Raw genomic sequence first — 17,203 nt, 5'->3', positions numbered from 1 at the left:
AAAGGAGGGAGGAAGGGATGGAAGAGAGGGAGGGAGGCAAGTCCTTAGGCAAGGAGCAGCAGAGCACCGGTACAGAGTCCAAAGACCCTGCAGAGTGACCTTGACGCAGACCTAGAAAGTCATCACTCACCCTCCACACCTGCTGAGGGTTCTGTCCGTGTTGGTGTGACTCAGCTTCCCCACTGAGGCAGAGGCGGTCCCGGGGCAGCCCCGCCCACACTCCCAGCACAGTCCCTGCCAGCAGTCCCTGCCAGTGCGGCAGCCTGGCCTGCGACTCGGTCTGCCCGGGGCTCGCCGCGGGCTGCCACCAACCTGCTCTCCACACTGCAGTGCGCAGGCTCCGAACACGCCGCTCCCCAGCGCCCCCAGCCCCACGGGATGGTCCCCCGACCTTGCTTCCAGAGGGCACGGATCATCATGCCGTATTTTTTGATGTTTGAGCCAGTTTGGGGCTTACTCCAAGCACGCCTACCATTGATCCTTCCAATACCAAGACGCTTCTAGCCAACAGACAGTCTCACCCCCATTTTGCAGATGAGAACACTGAGGCTCCAGAAGGTAAAACTGCCGCCCCAGGGTCCCACTGAGCAAGCGGATAAAGGACAATTCGAACCTGGAGTCTTTGAGTTCTAAACCAGATCCCCCAAAGAAAGCCGGGCCCATTCCTCGTGGGCTCCCCAGTTACTTCACCTGTCTGGCCACACACACATGGTGTCCAACAACCATCAGGGCGGGTTCCGTTCTTTTTGTTTTTAGAGACAGGGTCTCGCTCTGTTGCCCAGAGTGCAGTGGGGCAGGATCCCAGCTCACTGCAGCCTCAAACTCCTGGGCTCAAGTGATCCTCCCACCTCAGCCTCCTGAGTAGCTGGGACTACCGGTGCACACCACTACACAGGGTTTTTTTTTTTTTTTTTTTACTTTTTGTGGAGATGGAGTCTCCCTATGTTGCCAGGCTGGACTTGAACTCCTGGCCTCAGGCAATCCTCCCATCTCAGCCTCCCAAAGTGTTGGAATTACAGGCATGAGCCCCCATGCCCGGCCACTGGCTGACTTAAAATCATCCGGCCCAACCACTGCACACTTTTTGGGGTGCCCAGACCCTTTGGGTCTCTTTCTCCCCAGGAGACTGGAAATCTCGCGGACTGCTGTAGAGTTCCCTGACCTTCTGACACCCGTCCTCAGAGACGCCACCCTCAAAGCCATTCCTTACTGCTTCTTGGTTTTCTTTTTTGAGACACAGCCTCACTCTGTCACCCAGGCAGGAGTGCAACGGCGCAATCTTTGCCTCACTGCAACCTCCGCCTCTCAGGTTCAAGCGATTCTCCTGCCTCAGCCTCCCGAGTAACTGGGACTACAGGCGTGCACCACCACGGCTGACTGTATTTTTAGCAGAGATGGCGCTTCACCATGTTGGTCAGGCTGGTCTCGAACTCCTGACCTCAGGTGACCCACCCGCCTCGGCCTCCCAAAGTACTGGGATTCCAGACGTGAGCCACCGCGCCTGGCCCTTACGGCTTCTTGCCAGACACTTTGGACATTCGTCAGCTCACACAGGGTGAGTGAGGAGCTGAGAGCACACGGCAGTTCCGCTGGGGACCCAGCCTCCTGGCCTCCCTGCCCAAGGGCAGAGTGAGCTGAGCTACAGGCTCAGGTGACGGTCACTGTGTCTGCCTCTCTCTGCAGCAGCACCCGTTCCGAGCATTCTCGGAGCAGGACCCCCGGGCCCTCGCTGTGAGCTGCCGAGGCGGGGCTTTCCCACCGTTACCTCCCTAACCGGGGTCATCAGACGCCCCAGTGCAGGTACACGCAGGCCGGGCGGCAGCTCCCAGATCTCACCCCAGGCTGATCTGGTGGGGGAGAGGGGGGTTGCAGAGCTGAGGTCCTAAAGAGGTTGCGGATGGAGCGAAGTCGTGGGGGAAAGCAAAAAGGGGTGCCAGGGGCAATGGCAGGGTAGGGTCTGGTCAGAAACCTCCCGGCAGAGCAAGACCAAACGCCTGGAGGTAGGAACGGGAGGAGGAAGCGCGTGCGTGGAGTGGAGGGGCAAAGGCGGGGGAGGAGGAGGAGAGGCGAGGCCAGCGGGCCGTGGAGAGGAGTCTGGGGGTGCCATCCAGAGAAAGCGGCTTCCCCAAAGTCACACAGCTCATAAGCGGCAGAAACGTGACCCGGCCGATAACATCTTCCCGGTCACTGTGGGAAGTGGCCTTCCAGCCACGTCGTGGCTAACAATCCAGCCACAGAACTGCAGCGCCCGGTGCAAAATGAAACGGCGGGGTTGTCCTCGTTCAAACGTTATTGAGAATCTGCAGGCTGGATACGGTAACCCAGCACTCTGGGAGGCCAAGGTGTGTGGATCACGTGAGGTCAGGAGTTCAAGACTAGCCTGGCCAAGACGCTGAAACCCTGTCTCTAGTAAACATACAAAAACCAGCCGCCAAGCATGGTAGCATGTGCCTGTAATCCCAGCTATTCGGGAGGCTGAGGCAGGAGAATCGCTTGACCCGAGGAGGTGGAGGCTGCAGTGAGCTGAGATCACGCCACTGCACTCCAGCCGGGGTGACAGAGCAAGGCTCATAAACACATAAAGCGTTCATTTAGGCATAGCCCCTTCGGACTGTGGGCCCCTAAGTGACGCCCCCCCACCCCCTGTGAAGCTGGGCCTGGGCACAGCCTCCACCAGTACAGAGAAGACATCCTGTCCAGAAAGGACACCTCCGTCAACCTGAGAAAAAGCTTGTCATTCCCAGTTCTCTTCCCTCTGTTGTGCCTCAGTTTCCCCATCTGCAAGACAAGGGGACAGCTACCACCTCTCATGGCAGCTCTGAGGACAAAATGAGAAAACACAGGGCCAGGTATGCCAGTGCCCACTGCAGACCATTAGTGGCCACCACAACCGGGGACTTCTGCCCCCTTGGGTGACTTCTCTGCTGCAGCTGTCTGGGAGATGTGGGTTTGAGGTTCCATGCTCAATTTCCCTAACGGTTCATGACGCTGAGAGAAGGGAGGATAGAATTGTTCAGCTCCTGTACAGCTTGGGCGCCCTGTTACCAAAGTGACACCATTGAATCCCCAAGCAAGACTCGCCCCCATTTCACAGATGAGAAAACCGAGGCTTGGGGGAAGGAAACAATGAAGTCATCTCACACAGCCAGGTAGGGCCTGCATCAGGATTTGAACCTGGGGTGTTCAGACCCCCAGTCCCCTTCCCGCAGCAGGGCCATGTGGGACCAAGAGAACAAGTCCCGGACCCGGCAGCGCCTCTGCATCTGCTGGTAGCTCTGCATCTGCTGGTAGCGGGGAGGTGAAGCCCGCTCCGTCGCCGGAAACCCTGTCCGTTCACACTCTCCAGAATTCATCCGACAGGGACGATTACCCATTTCCGATAATCAATGGGGCGGTGGAACCAGGACGGGTGCGCAGAGGAACCCATTAGCAATCTAAGTGTTCTGGCCCCTAGAGGCATCAGGGAGTGTGTGAGGACAAAGGCACCGTGTGGGACAAAGGGACCGTCTGCCTGGCTTCCCTCGCCATCTTGGGTCTTGAGGAGCATAAATCAGGGTTTCTTTTTCTTTTTCTTAGGGAGAGGGCCTTGCTCTGTTGCCTAGGCTGGAGTGCAGTGGTGCAGTCATAGCTCACTGCAGGCTCAACCAATCCTGCTTCAGCCTCCCCAGTAGCTGGGACTACAGGTATGTACCCCAACCCTTGGCTAACACACACACACACACACACACACACACACACACACACCACACACACACACACACACACACTCTCTCTCTCTCTCTCTCTCTCTCTCTCACTTTTGAGATGGAGTCTCGCTCTGTAGCCCAGGCTGGAGTGCAGTGGCGCGATCTCGGCTCACTGCAACCTCCGCCTCCCGGGTTCTGGGTCAAGCAATTCTCCTGGCTCAGCCTCCCGAGTAGCTGGATGACAGGCACGCCACCATGCCCAGCTAATTTTTTGCATTTTTAGTAGAGACGGGCTTTCACCATGTTGGCCAGGTTGGCCTTGAACTCCTGATCTTGTGATCTATCCGCCCCGGCCTCCCAAAGTGCTGGGATTACAGGGGCTAATATATTTTTAAATTTTTTGTAGAGATGAGGTCTCACTGTTTGGCCCAGTCTGGTCTTGAATGCCGAGACTCAAGCAATCCTCCCACCTTAGGCTCCCAAAGCATGGGGATTACGGAGGTGAGCCACGACCAGGCCTGGCAAAATCAGGGCAGGGGACGTTAGGGTTGGGTCATTCTCTGGGACGGGGTCACCCCGGGTGTTACAAGGAGTTAGGCAGCATCTCTGGCTTCCAACCACTCCACGCCAGGAGCACCCCCCAGACACAACACCCAAAAACTTCCCCAAATGTCACCAAGCGTGTCCAGGAGAGAATTAAAAAAAATGACCCTGGCTGAGAAACACACCAATACACTCAACGAATAATTACTGGGACCCGGGCGCCCCAGCCCTGAGAGCAGAGTCCGCTACAGAAAGAACGAGGGACGGCGAAGCAGATCCTGCCTCCAGCAGATAATTCACAGCCCTGCCCCTCGGGACAGTCGGCTTCCTTCTACGCAGCATTTAATTTAAGTCAAGCTTATCGTTATGACCAATATTAACATAATCAGAGCCAACGCTGATCGAACGCAGAGCTGGCCTGGGCCTTGCACTCAGCCCTCTCTGTGAGCTCTCACACGGATGCCTCTAAGGAACCACGGAGGTGGCTGCGATTCTTAAACCCATTTCACAGCCGTGGAAACCGAGGCCCATGGGTGGCAATGGAGGGGTCAGAGGTCACGTAACTTGTAAGTGGTGGGGAAGGGGTCAAACCCCACGGTGGCCCTGGATTTCTGTACTGTGCCGTGTTAAGATGTTTTAAGGAAAACAAAAACACCCAAGGATGTCAAAATCGGGCCCTTTTTTTTTTATGAGACAGTGTCTTGCTCTGTCGCCCAGGCTGGGGTGCAGGGGGGCGATCTCGGCTCACTGCAACCTCCGTCTCCCAGGTTCAAGCGATTCTCCTGCCTCAGCCTCCCGAGTAGCTGGAATTACAGGCATGGGCCACCGTGCCCAGATAATTTTTGTATGTTTAGTAGAGACAGGGTTGCACCACGTTGGCCAGGCTGGTCTTGAACTCCTGACCTCGGGTGATCCACCTGCCTCAGCCTCCCAAAGTGCTGGGATTACAGGTGTGAGCCCCTGCGCCCAGCCAAAATAGGGCAATTTCACCTAAAATCTAGATTTCTGCTTTTCCTTGGAAAAAACGACAAGTCTGGTCCTGAAGCCATTCAGGGCTTCCCTGGAGGCTGCGGGAGCCTGCCCAGCCCATGTGACCCACTGGAGTGGACACTCCAGACCTGACTGGCGTTACAGTTTGAAAACCGCACAACCCCCGTGTCCTCCTGCCTCGGTTTCTCCCTTCAGACTAGTATAAGGAGTCCCCATTCATCTTCCTGTGCAAGGCCCAGCGGCAGGCAGGCAGGCATGGCTGTGTGGTCTTGGGCAAGCTGCTCTCCCTCCCTGGGCCTCGGCCTGACGGCCATTCCAGGAAGTATTTTCGAAGCTCCGGGCTTTCTGTTGACCCTGATGTTGGCAGCTCAGCTCTGGGGGCTTTCGGGGAGCTCTGGCTGCACGCCTAAAAAATGCAATTTGTTAGGTGAAGTGGTTCACGCCCGTCATCCCAGCAGTCTGGGAGGCCGAGACAGGCAGATCACTTGAGGTCAGGAGTTCGAGACCAGCCTGGCCAACATGGTGAAATCCCATCTCTGCTAAAAATATAGAAATCAGCCAGATGTAGTAGCCGGTGCCTGTAATCCCAGCCACTCGGGAGGCTGAGGCAGGAGAATCGTTTGAACGCAGGAGACAGGGTTTGCAGTGAGCTGCGATCCTGCCACTGTACTCTGGCCTGGCGACAGAACAAGACACTGTCTCAAATAAATAAAATGAAAACTGCAATTCGCCAGGTGTGTTGGCTCACACCTGTAGTCCCAGCACCTTCAGAGGCCAAGGCAGGCATATCGCTTGAGCCCAGAGTTCGAGACCAGCCTGAGCAGTACAGTGAAACTCGACTTTACAAAAAAAAAAAAAAAAAAATTAAAAAGTTAGTTGTGCTGCTGGCAGACGCCTGTCGTCTCCAGCTACTTGGGAGGCTGAGGTGGGAAGACTGCTTGAGCCCCGGACTTCGATGCTGCAGTGAGCCCTGATGGTGCCGCTGCTCTCTAGCCTGGGCAATAGAGAGAGTCCTGTCTCACCAAAAAAAAAAAAAAAAAAAGCCCGATTCAAAAAGCCCGATTCAAACTCCTTGGGGTGGGGGGTCCTGTGCGGTCTTCCCCAGCTAGAGTCAACTGTCCTCTCATTTCCGCGCTCCTCACCTCCAGCCACAAAGCGGTAGCTGCCTCTCAGTCCTTGTCCTTGCTGTCCCCAGCTCCTGTTCATCTGTCTCCACTCATGACAGAGGAGATGTCAAAACACCCATTTTAGAGATCAGTAAACTGAGGCAGGGAGTAGCCACATAACTAGCCCAAGACCCTACAGCTGCTTTGATTCTGGCTCCCCAGCTCCTTAGCAGCAGGTTTCCAGCAAATCCTGGGGGACGGAATGAATGCACTGGTGAGTGAATGAATGAATGAATGAATGCTCGCTCACACACTGTGCCTATCAACCGATCACTTCCTTGAGTGCCCCTCACGGGACTCCTGTCAAAGCCCCCAAATTGCCCCCAAACTCCCCTCTTGATGATCGCTCGGGTCCACCAGGGGGTCTGGAAGTTGGGAGCCACTTCTGGGGTCTCTGGAGCGCCTGGAGCTCCCAAGGCAGCCACGTGTCCTCCCTGTCCACCAGCCCAGCCCCCCACGGTTCCGCTCCTGCCTGGTGCCCGGTCCCGCCGAAGTGGGGCGGCCTTGATTAAGCAGCCAGTGAAGGGGAACGCCCCAGTTTGCAGCGGCTGAGTCATTGTGACATCTTCCTGGCGCTGGACCCCAGTGAGGGGCTAGGGGCAGGGTAGTGGGGGGGACGGACACTGGAGAGCCCCTGCCAGGCAGGTCCTTCGACCTATCAACGTTATCTCCCGTGTTGTCAAAAATAACAACAAAACCGGCAGCAGAGGCGGCGGCTACCTTCTAGGCGCCGTTCTGAGTCTGACCTTACACACGTTAACCCCTTTCTTCCTCCTAACAAACCCTCAAGGTGGGCGCTGTTACTCTTCTTATTAGACGGATGAGAAAAACGGAAGCACAGACAGGTTGAGCAACTTGCCCCAGGTCACACAGCCAACAAGTGGCAGAGCTGGGATTTGAACCCTGGGCAGCCTCAGTCCAGCATCCTTCCTCTTAACCTCTGAGAGAAGGCAGCCAAGAGCCCTGGGACGGCGGGTGGAGGGCCTCTGTATCGACTCAGGTGGCCCCCCCCAGCAGGTGGAATACCATCCAAACAAACATCCCCGACAATCGGGCAGAGCTCCTTCCAGGGGTTAGGAATCCAGGCTGCGGCATCCAACGGCTTGTGGGCTGTGTGAAGTGACCTCAGGTCAGTGGAGGTCCTGCTCTGTGCCTCAGTTTCCCTCTCTGCAAAATGAGGCTCAGATCAGAGCAACTCCTCTGAATGGGGATGGCAGGTTGGAGGAGGCGAGGATGCTAGTAACTTGCTTACTTAGCAAAGGGCCTGGCACGGGGTGCCAACTCTAAATAAGTCAGAGCAGCTGTTAATATCCCCCCGCCATCCCCTCATTTGCTGATCACGGGGGTTAATTATAAGCGGCATTAAATTATACACACACAGACGCGCCAACCTCGCTTCCCCAGAACCCCTGAATTTCCACTAACACTCAATTACCCGCGTGACAGCGCGACGTTGGGGCATCTTCCCGGCCTCTCTCCCCCCCGCCCGCCTCATCCGGGGGTCCCAGGCTTCCAGAGCTGTGGCTTGTCCGCCGCTACGCCGGACACCCCCGACTGGGCATCCAGCAGCGGCAGGACAGAGGCATGTGGCTGACAGCAGACTCAGGAGCCAGGGGAAGGCGTGTTTCCCAGAGCATCTCATGTCACGGCTCGCTGCGACGCGGACCGAGACTGTACTGATCTTAGAAATGAGCGAACAGAGAGGTCAGGCCACCCGCCCTAGTTCGCACAGCTCAAGTGGGGCGGGTGGCTCAAGTCAGGACTCTGACCTGGAAGCCAGAGGGGTAACTTCGTTTTGTAAGTGAGGAAGTTCCTGCATGGAGAACTGAAGGGACAGAGGTGAAGTCACCCAGGGAGGGAGGAAGGGAGGAAGGCAGGCGAGATCTAGGGAAAACAAGAATTTTCAGTTTTCCAGGTGGAGGGAACAGGAGACACCTGGACCTCCCTACAAGGGGGCTTTACGGCAAAGATCAAAAACAACTTAAAAGGGGCACCCAGGGAACATCAAGAGAGTACGAGATGAAATCTGTCCCCAGGAAAAGGGACATATGTGATACAGCCCCAGTTACCGAGATGGGGACGGGAAGAGGGAGTCCCTAACCAGGGTGGGATCCCAGGGAATCAGAGGAAGCAGGAATGCCGCACAGAAACCTGCATTTATTTTCAGGTGTGGAATCCCCTCGGCCCCCGAGGGGCGCTGAGGGTGGCTTGATTCCAGGGAACAGAAGAGGGGATTCCACGGCCAGCCCAGAATAGCACCAACCCCCAGGTCCAGTCTGGCCAGGCCACGATGTTGGGGGACCGGCAGCTCCAAGGAGGAGGAGGAGAAAAAAAAGAGAGAGAGAGACAAAAATAAAGCGATGTGAAAGTCGAGGGCCTGTCCGTGAATCACTCCCACCCGATCATTTTCGCCTTTGCAGAAGTGTAAGCCAATTGATTTTTCAAATTCCCCACGCACAACCCCTCCCCAGCGCTTCTCAAATATCAGCCAGAGACAAGACAGAAATGGTACGTCGGGGTTCTTTTTTTTCCTTCTTCTTCCCTTTTTGGTTGAGAGTCTTTTCTTTCCTTAAAGAAAAAGGGGGGCGGTGGGGGAACCACACACTCCACACTCTTGAACCTCGGGGTTAGCGAGACCTGGTGTCATCTGTTTCCTGGGTATTTCAGGGCTGCCAGTCTCAGCGTGAGACAACAGACACCCCTTCCCTCGGTCACATCCCCTAGGCTTCACTTCCTCCCTCCACGGTCCCCATTCCTCAATTCAGAATGTCACCTGGTGACAAAATGTCGCATTTGAGCCTCAACCCCCTTCCGGTACCCCACTCCTCTGCCCGGCAAGCCACAAGCCACAAGCCGGCAGCCTTCCGATTCCAGACCGAGGTAAGGTAGGAAGATGGCAAAATTAACAGTTTGAAAAGCCCTCGAACCTTCAAGGCCCGGATACTCGCCTTTGTCCCTGAACCCATGGTGATTTTGGGGTTTTCTTTTTTTTTTTTAATTTTTTGTATCAGCTTGCCACACAAATCCTGCAAGGAACACGAGTTATATCTTAATATTGTCTCCTCCTGTCCCCACCGGAGGCTGAGCCACTCTGCCTGGTGAGCAGCTGGGGGGGGGGGTCTCTCTTCAAATTCCCCACCCTGGGCATCTTTTGCCGCAGGGAAGGACAGAGGAAGGGCAACCTGCACAGGCTCTGCCAGAGAGGGGTTCTCCTCCTCCCTGCAAATTCTAAGAAGCGGACGCCCACCCACGGGAAGGTGAGCCAGGAGGGTGTCCTGAATGCAGAGGAGAGCCTGGGAGTGTCCCTTCCTGGGACCCCTACCACCTTCCAGAAGGCACGAGACCCTCCCAGAAGGGGGCCACGGCCAGCACCGCGCCTGCCAAGCCTAAAGCTCCTCTCCAGATCTTCCCGTGGCTCCGACAGACTCCGCAAATGGAGCCTAATGGGTGGGGGGGGGAAGGAACTGCTCTCAGCCGAAAAACATTAAGCTTTGTCAATTATCCCCCAAGCCCGCTGGGTTTATAAATATCCGTCTTTATTTTTAGGGTTTTCCCTCCCGCTCACCCCCATCCCGAATTCTCTCCACGCCCCCCCCTTCTTCCCCCACGCACACGGCGGCTGCACCGTCACGGAAAGCAGGTGAACACAGGGCCACGGGGCACCGGGGTAGAACTGTCACGCCGCGCCACCAAGTCACACCGTCCCTGCCCGTCCCTCTCCGGCCACCCCACTGACCGTTGGCTGGGGCCATGCCGCCTCCGGAATAATCAGCGAAGCCACAGGTCCCCCTGTCTTGGCAAGTGGAGGTGTGTGCTGCCCTCAGATGTCCGTGAACTGCTGCTGACCGCCAACCCCGAAGACAGAAGGGGAAACCAAGTCACCTCCCAGAAAGACATCTGATGCGTAGAGCTGGATTTGCCTCCAGGCGGGTACCAGTTCTGGGAAACCCGGGCAGAGCCCCAGGCTCCGTGCAACCCAAAGAAGGAAAAAACAGGTGCACAGTGATGGCTCCAGGTCTGCCCACCCAGACGCTACGAGGAAATCCCCGGCATCCGCGAGGCTTCCCCGTTCCACGGGGTCCCGGCATTGGGGGAAAATGGGCTTGTGTCTCCGGGCAGGGGCGGTGGACGCTGGAGGACGCCTGAAATCCCCTGGGAGGCAGAAAAAAAGAGGCGCACTGAACCCCCACTGGACCGGGGTTGGCAGTGAGAAGCAGGTATAAGGAGTGATTTTTTTTTTTTCTATGCTGGCAGCAGGCAGGAACCTGGGGTTTGAATGTCCCCTTCTCTGTCCCCACCACACACAGACTTCAGAGGCCCTCAAGGTTTCCTGGAGAGGAGGAAACCGCCCCCAGAGCTGACCTACCAAACCAGCAGTGCCCTCCAGCGCCACACCCGGGCCACACCAAGATGACCCGTCACCCATCGGGGAGTGAGGCAGGCCACCGCCTCTCGGGACGGCGTCTCAGGACAGCCACAGACAGAACAGTCTTTGTCACCCCCTGGGGGGGGACCGATGTCATTGGCCAGGGTGGCAGAAATAGAAAAGTGCGTGAGCTCACCAGGCAGCCACGGCCTCCCGCGACGTTTTGTTTGCCTGAGCCCAATTAGACCAACTCTCAGAGTATGGCGGGTGGTGGCCCCCAGGGGGCTGGGGAGGCCTGGCCCCCACGCAGAAGTGCACCGTCATGGTGAGAGTGTCCCCCGGGGCCTGGGGGACAGGCTAGGACCCTGCTTTCTGGAGGGGAAGAATGAAGATACCGCCAGCCCGCCAGCCAGAAAGAGATGCCCCACGAAGAGCTTTGCGGAGGGCGGGGGGAGGGGGGACCCAGGCCCAAGCTGGGGGAGCTGTGGGATTTGGGGGCGGGAAGCAGCCGCCCCCAGCCCCAGCTGCCTGCCTTCCACCGCCAAAATATCAGCTGGCAGAGAAAGAGGAGCAGAGGGACAGAAGGCAGCCGTGATTGGCAGGGGGAGGGGGCACAAAGGAAAGGACCCTGGGAGGGGGAGGGGAGTTATGCAAATGGCAGATTCGACCAAGTCCCTGGGCCACTAATAAACGCTCCAGCAGCTGCCGCTGGGATCGCAGGAGCAGAGGCGCGGGCTGGCTCCCTTCACCCGGGCGGAAGGCGGCACGACAGGGAAGAAGGGCGCCCCACACAAAGAGGCGCCGTCACCCCCTGCACCCCAAGGACAGCAGCGATAGGGGGGCACCCAGAGGAGGCCAGAGTCCCAGCAGCCAAAGTCCGGGTGGTGGCGGAGGGAGCCCGGAGCGGGTGGGTCCCCGTCCTTGGGACCCTAGGAGTCTCTACCAGCCTCGTCCAGCTTCTAGACATCATCCCTACCGCTCAGCCCGGACTCCGACACCTCGGACACCCCCTTCACCAGCCGCGGCTGCCGGGATGATTTTAGGGGCTCGGCCAGAGGCAGAAGGGTCCCGTGCTCACAAGGGAGCTCCCCTAGATTGTGACGGGGGAGCAGGGGAATCCCAGCTGAGGGAGGAGCGGTACCCCCACGATGCGCTGGGAGGTTTGTAAATTTGGGGGATGAGGTCCCAGGAGGTGGCTGGATTTCAGGAAAGGTTGCCGAGGAAGGGGCGTTCTCCGAAGCTGCATATTTAGAGACTTACGAGGAGACGATCTGAGATTGGAAAAAGGGGGACAATCGAAGGAAAAGGTCCCAGTTTGGGGGGGGTGTGGTTGGAAAAAAGAGTCCCAGTTTGTGGGAAGGGTTCCCTGATTTGAGGATTCTGGAAAGAAAGCGGCCGAAGGGGAGGTTCCCCAATTTGGGAACGGGGGGATTGGTGGGAAATGTCCAGGATTCGTAGGGGGGAGGTCCGAAGGGGACGATCTTAATTTCAGGAGAGATTCCCACAAACAGCAGTGAACTTGGCCGCAGCCTGGCCGAACCCTCGCACCCACGGCGCGGGCACTCCAACCTGGGGGGCTCCCCTCAGGGCACGCCCCGCGCCCCCTTTAACCCCGTTCCGAAGGCCCCGCCCCCCGGGATGACGTCACCGCCCCTCCCCCTGCAGCCCCCAGGGGGCTCCCGGGGCGTGCGGAACCCGTGGGGCTGGCGGCTCCAGGGGCGGCTTTCCCACTCTCGGGATCCCCAAGGGGCCCCCAGCGCGGAGGGGAAACTGGGGTGCAGGGCGTGCGTGTCTGCCCGCCGGAGACCCTGGGGCTGGGGGCTGAGGCTCGCCCCGCCTGGGGGTGGGGGGACTGGAGGGGGCGCCCGGGCCGCAGACGGGCGGGGCAAGGCCCGAGTGCCGGAGGGGCGACCTCCCAGAAGGCAACCACAAGGCCTGGAGTGTGCCGGGGGGGCCCGCGTGGAGTCGGGGTCTCCGGGGGAGCGGGAGCTGGAGAAAGAAGGCGGCGGGCGCAGCAGCCCCGGAGTCCCCCCGCCTCGAGCCACCGGTCCCAGCTCCTCTCCGCTCCGGGGCGCCCGCACGCCCCCCAACCCCCGGCACAGCGCCCCCTGCCTCCAGGACCCGCCCGGGGACCCAGGCCGGGCGCCGCCGGGGCCGACACCTGCTCCGCGCACACGCGCGCCCCCCTCCGCGCCTCTGCCCCGCCCGCAGCCCGGGGTGGTGCAGCCGGCGGCGCTGGGCAGCTTCCAACGCCGCGCTCCGGGCGCTTCCAGCCCAGCCCCCTCCCACGCCGCGGGCGAAGCCCCCCAGCCAGCCCCGCCCGCCCGCCGAGCGCCCCCCGCGCGGCCCCGGCCCAGCCCCTCGGGGCATTGTCCGGGCGCAGCTCCCGGGGCGCAGCGGCTGGGCGTGCGACCGGCTGCAGCCGAGCATCCTCCGAGCACAATGGCCGTGCGGGCTTCCCCGGCACAAAGCCGGCGCGCTGCCCACTCGCCGCCTCCGAGACCCCCCTCGGAGCGCCTGCATTTTTCCTTTCCTGGAATCCATGATTTTTTTCTCTGGCTTTACCTGGAGGCTGGCTGGGCTGGGCTCCCCCGGCTCTGCCCCGCTTCACATCCTGGCTGTTGCATGGGATCCGAGCGGAGCCCGAGCGCCAGCGGCTCGCGGCGTGCGCGCGCCGGCCGGGCTGCCGGGCGGGCGGCGCGAGGACACTCACTGCGGCTCGCGCTCCCCTCGCGCCGGCTCGCGCGCCCCCCCAGCCGGTGACGTCATCCCTTCCGCCAGCGCCGCCGCCGCCGCCGCCGCCGGGTCGGGGGCAGGGCCGGCCCGTGCGCGTCACTGCGCAGCCGCGCGGCCGCCACGCCCCCCGGCCAATGGGACGGCGTGGCGCGGTCACGTGGCCCCGGTGCGTTTAAAGGGCCGCGGGAGCACGTGGGGCGCGGGGCTTCGCGGGACACGTGGGCGGCGGTGGTGGGAACGGCTCTTTGGGCTACTGTCCTTGCGGGAGCCCCAGCGCCTGGGTGCAAAGGGCGTAGCACTTTCCGTGCCCTGCTCTAAACTCTGCCCGGGCTGCCCAGTGCCCTTGGAATAAAATCCACCCTCCTCTCTGCTGCTCGCCGTTTCTCATTGGCACCCACCACCCTGTCCCCGTCCCCCGCATCTAAGTTCCAGCAAAGCCAGCTGCTGCTGCTTTTCTTTTTGTTTGAGAGATAGGTATCTGGCTCTGTCACCCGGGCCTTAGCACACTGGCATGATCGTAGCTCACTGCAGCTTCAAACTCCTGGGTTCAGGTGATCCTCCCGCCTGAGCCAGCTGTTTACACTTCCGCTAACCTGAGTATCCAAGACCTTTCCCCTTCTCATCTTTCCAATTTCTGCTCAAATGAGCAGCACCTGGGAGAAGCCCTCCCTGAGCACACCTATCAGCTGCACCCCACTCCACTCTATCCCATTATCCCATTTTTTTGCTTAGTTTTGGTTTTGAGAAAAAGTCTTGCTCTGTCGCCCAGGCTGGAATGTAGTGGTGCGATCTCGGCTCACTGCAACCTCCGCCTCCTGGATTCAAGCGACTCTCCTGTCTCAGCCTCCCGAGTAGCTGGAATTACAGGCTCGCATCACCACGCCTGGCTGATCTTTGTATTTTTATTAGAGAAGGGGTTTCACCGTGTTGGCCAGGCTGGTCTTGAACTCCTGACCTCAGGTAATCTGTCTGCCTTGGCCTCTGAAAGTGCTCAGATTACAGGCGTGAGCCACCGCACCGGGTCCCATTATTCCGTTTTTATTCTAGTTACACTACAGTGTGGCTCCAGAGATTCCTATATGTAGGTTGAGGACATGAATGAGTGGATGACGGAGTACTTCCTATAGAGTAAGCACTTTACACAGGTCTTACCTAATTGCCATCCCCTGCTGCCCTGGAGTCAGGATGAGCCACAGTTGGAACTCAGCTAAGACACTGACTGACTGTGTGAGTCCCTGAGCCTCACTTTCCCCACCTGTAAATGGCCTTGCCTCTGGATCTCAGCTCTCATCTGTAAAATGAAGCAAAGTAGCCCCTGCTTCCAAGGAGGGTGTGATGATGAATTGCTATAATGTGGCTGCCTGACTCCTGTGAGTGCCTGAAGATGGAATAATAGGAAAAAAGAGGCCGGGCATGGTGGCTCATGCCTGTAATCCCAGCACTCTGAGAAGCTGAGGCCGGCAGATCACTTGAGGTCAGGAGTTTGAGACCTGCCTGGCCAACATGGCAAACCCTGTCTTTAGTAAAAATACAAAAATTAGCCAGGCTTGGTGACGGGTGCCTGTAGTCCTAGCTACTGGGGAGGTAGAGGCAGGAGACGTTCTTGAACCTGGGAGGCAGAGGTTGCAGTGAGCCGAGATCATGCCACTGCACACTCCAGCCTGGTCGACAGAGCAAGACTCTCAAAAAATTTTAAAAAGGGTGGGGGAGGGGTGGAAGTATAAAAAAAAAAAAAGGGGGACATTATCAAAGGTAAGGGGTTTGGGAGGCTCACAGCCACCAAACAAGGTTGTGCATCAGCCCTTGTGTTTTGATCCTGTTGAAAGCATTTATTTCCTCAAGGTACATATTTGGAGAAGGCCTGGCGCCCACAGAGGAACTCAACTGTGGAACTGGCTTTTTTTTTTCCTCCAAAATTGTTGATTCATTCATTCCGGGCCAAAGATGCAGATAAACAAAAAGCATTAACCCGGGGAGCAAAATGATAAGGCGGAAGTCATAAACAGGAGAAGAGAGAGGAGAGGATGAATAATTTAGCAAGGAACCCAAATTAAGCTCGGAGTTTCCCAGCGGCCAGTGCAGCGGCCAGGTTTGCAGAGCCTGCTCGTTTTTCTTCCTGGCGGGGTGACCCTGACCTGACCGCTGACGATCAGGCTTCAGTTTTCTCATCCAAGCAATGGGAACACGACCCCGTCTTGAAGGATCAAATGGGGTGTGTACAAATGCTTCTCGTGGTTTCTCACGCACAGTGTGTGCTCAGGCCTTGCATAATTGGTGGAGCCACAGTAAAATGAGAGGGCTGACTACGGAGGGGCTGGCCATGGCATGAACCCCAGCCCGGTGAGCTACTGGGGAGTAACCTTGAACAAGTGCCCACAACACTGTGAGCCTAGCTGTCCCCGTCTGGAAAAGGGGGACATCCATTTGTACCTCTGAGGGATTTTGTGAGCAAGAGAACAGATGTGAAATACATTGTAGCAGCCGGGCACAGTGGCTCATGCCTGTAATCCCAGCACTTTGGGAGGCCAGGACGGGCGGATCACTTGAGGTCAGGAGTTCAAGACCAGCCTGGCCAACCGTGGTAAACCCTGTCTCTACTAAAAATACAAAAATTAGCTGGGCATGATGGTGCATGCCTGCAGTCCCAGCTACTCAAGAGGCTGAGGCAGGAGAATTTATTGAACCCAGGAGGCTGAGGTTGCAGTGACCTGAGATCACACCACTGCACTTCAGCCTGGGCAACAGAGTGAAACTTTGTAGCATGTGCATGGGAAACCCATCCATTCAGGCCATGCATTCAGCACCCTGCCAGATTGTTTGAAGTGCTGTGGATAACAAAAGTAAACAAAACAGTCTTTAAAATCCCTGGAGTTGGCCAGGCATGGTGGCTCATGCCTGTAATCCCAGCACTTTAGGAGGCTGAGGCAGGAGGATCGCTTGAGCCCAGGAGTTTGGGACTACCCTGGGCATCATAGGGAGACCCTGTCTCTGCAAAAAGTTTTAAAAATTAGCTGGGCATGGTGGTGCACGCCTGTGATCCCGGCTACCGGGGAGGTTGAGGTAGGAGGATCAACTGGATGTGGGAGGTGGAGGCTGCAGTGAACTCTGATCACGCCACTGCACTCCAGCCTGGGCAACAGAGCAAAAATGCCTAGAATTAACAGTGTTGGGAGGAGATAGGAAATATCTCATGTTGGGAAAAAGGCCACGAGGCTCTGTACAACCTACCCCTTCCCCTCCATGCCCTCCTCACTCCCTCTCTCACCCTCGCCCACTCTGCGGCAGCCCCTCAGGCTTCCTTGCTGTGCCTCTAAGGCGGGAGGCAAGGTCCTGCCACAGAGCTTTTGCACTGTCTGTTCCCTCTGACCAGCCTGCTGTGCCCCCTGCTTTTCTCAAAGCCTCCTTGCTCTTCCAGTCTCTGGGAGAGGCTCCCAGACCATCTCACCGAGGTGGCCACATGATCGTCTTCACCTCAGTATCACATCATCTGTCATGATTTGGAGTGATTTTATGTTTTGGCCAGTTTGTTTTCTGTCTGTCTCCCGACTCTACCTGTGCCTCAGTTTGCCTGTCTGTAAATGGGGCTAATAATAATCTCAGTCTTTTAGGGCTGTCTGGAGGGTGAAATGAATCACATGTCAACCACCTACCACCAGGTGCAGACTCAAGAAAGAACTGTTTGATAAATGTGGTCACCGTAGGCCGGGCGTGGTGGC

The 17,203-nt window shown here is 57.9% G+C and overlaps 1 protein-coding gene across 10 annotated transcripts in view; it reads right to left on the bottom strand.

Moving 5' to 3' along the window:
* The window catches only part of PTPRS (protein tyrosine phosphatase receptor type S), a 138,533-nt gene extending 125,077 nt beyond the window's left edge, over positions 1–13,456 (bottom strand). For 8 of the 10 annotated variants that reach the window (XM_032252157.1, XM_032252164.1, XM_032252162.1 and 5 more), the window contains exon 1: positions 13,317–13,456. The gene's annotated coding sequence lies outside the window, so the exon portion shown is untranslated. The remainder of the gene's footprint in view (positions 1–13,316) is intronic. The other 2 variants (XM_032252171.1, XM_032252170.1) reach the window with 1 other exon arrangement.
* Between the last annotated feature and the right edge of the window lie 3,747 nt (positions 13,457–17,203).

The sequence above is a fragment of the Sapajus apella genome, unplaced genomic scaffold (assembly GCF_009761245.1).
Source record: "Sapajus apella isolate SASKATOON/1434 unplaced genomic scaffold, GSC_monkey_1.0 scaffold77, whole genome shotgun sequence".
NCBI classification, from domain to species: Eukaryota; Metazoa; Chordata; class Mammalia; order Primates; family Cebidae; genus Sapajus; species Sapajus apella.
This window is presented reverse-complemented; position numbering and strand designations above follow the sequence as displayed.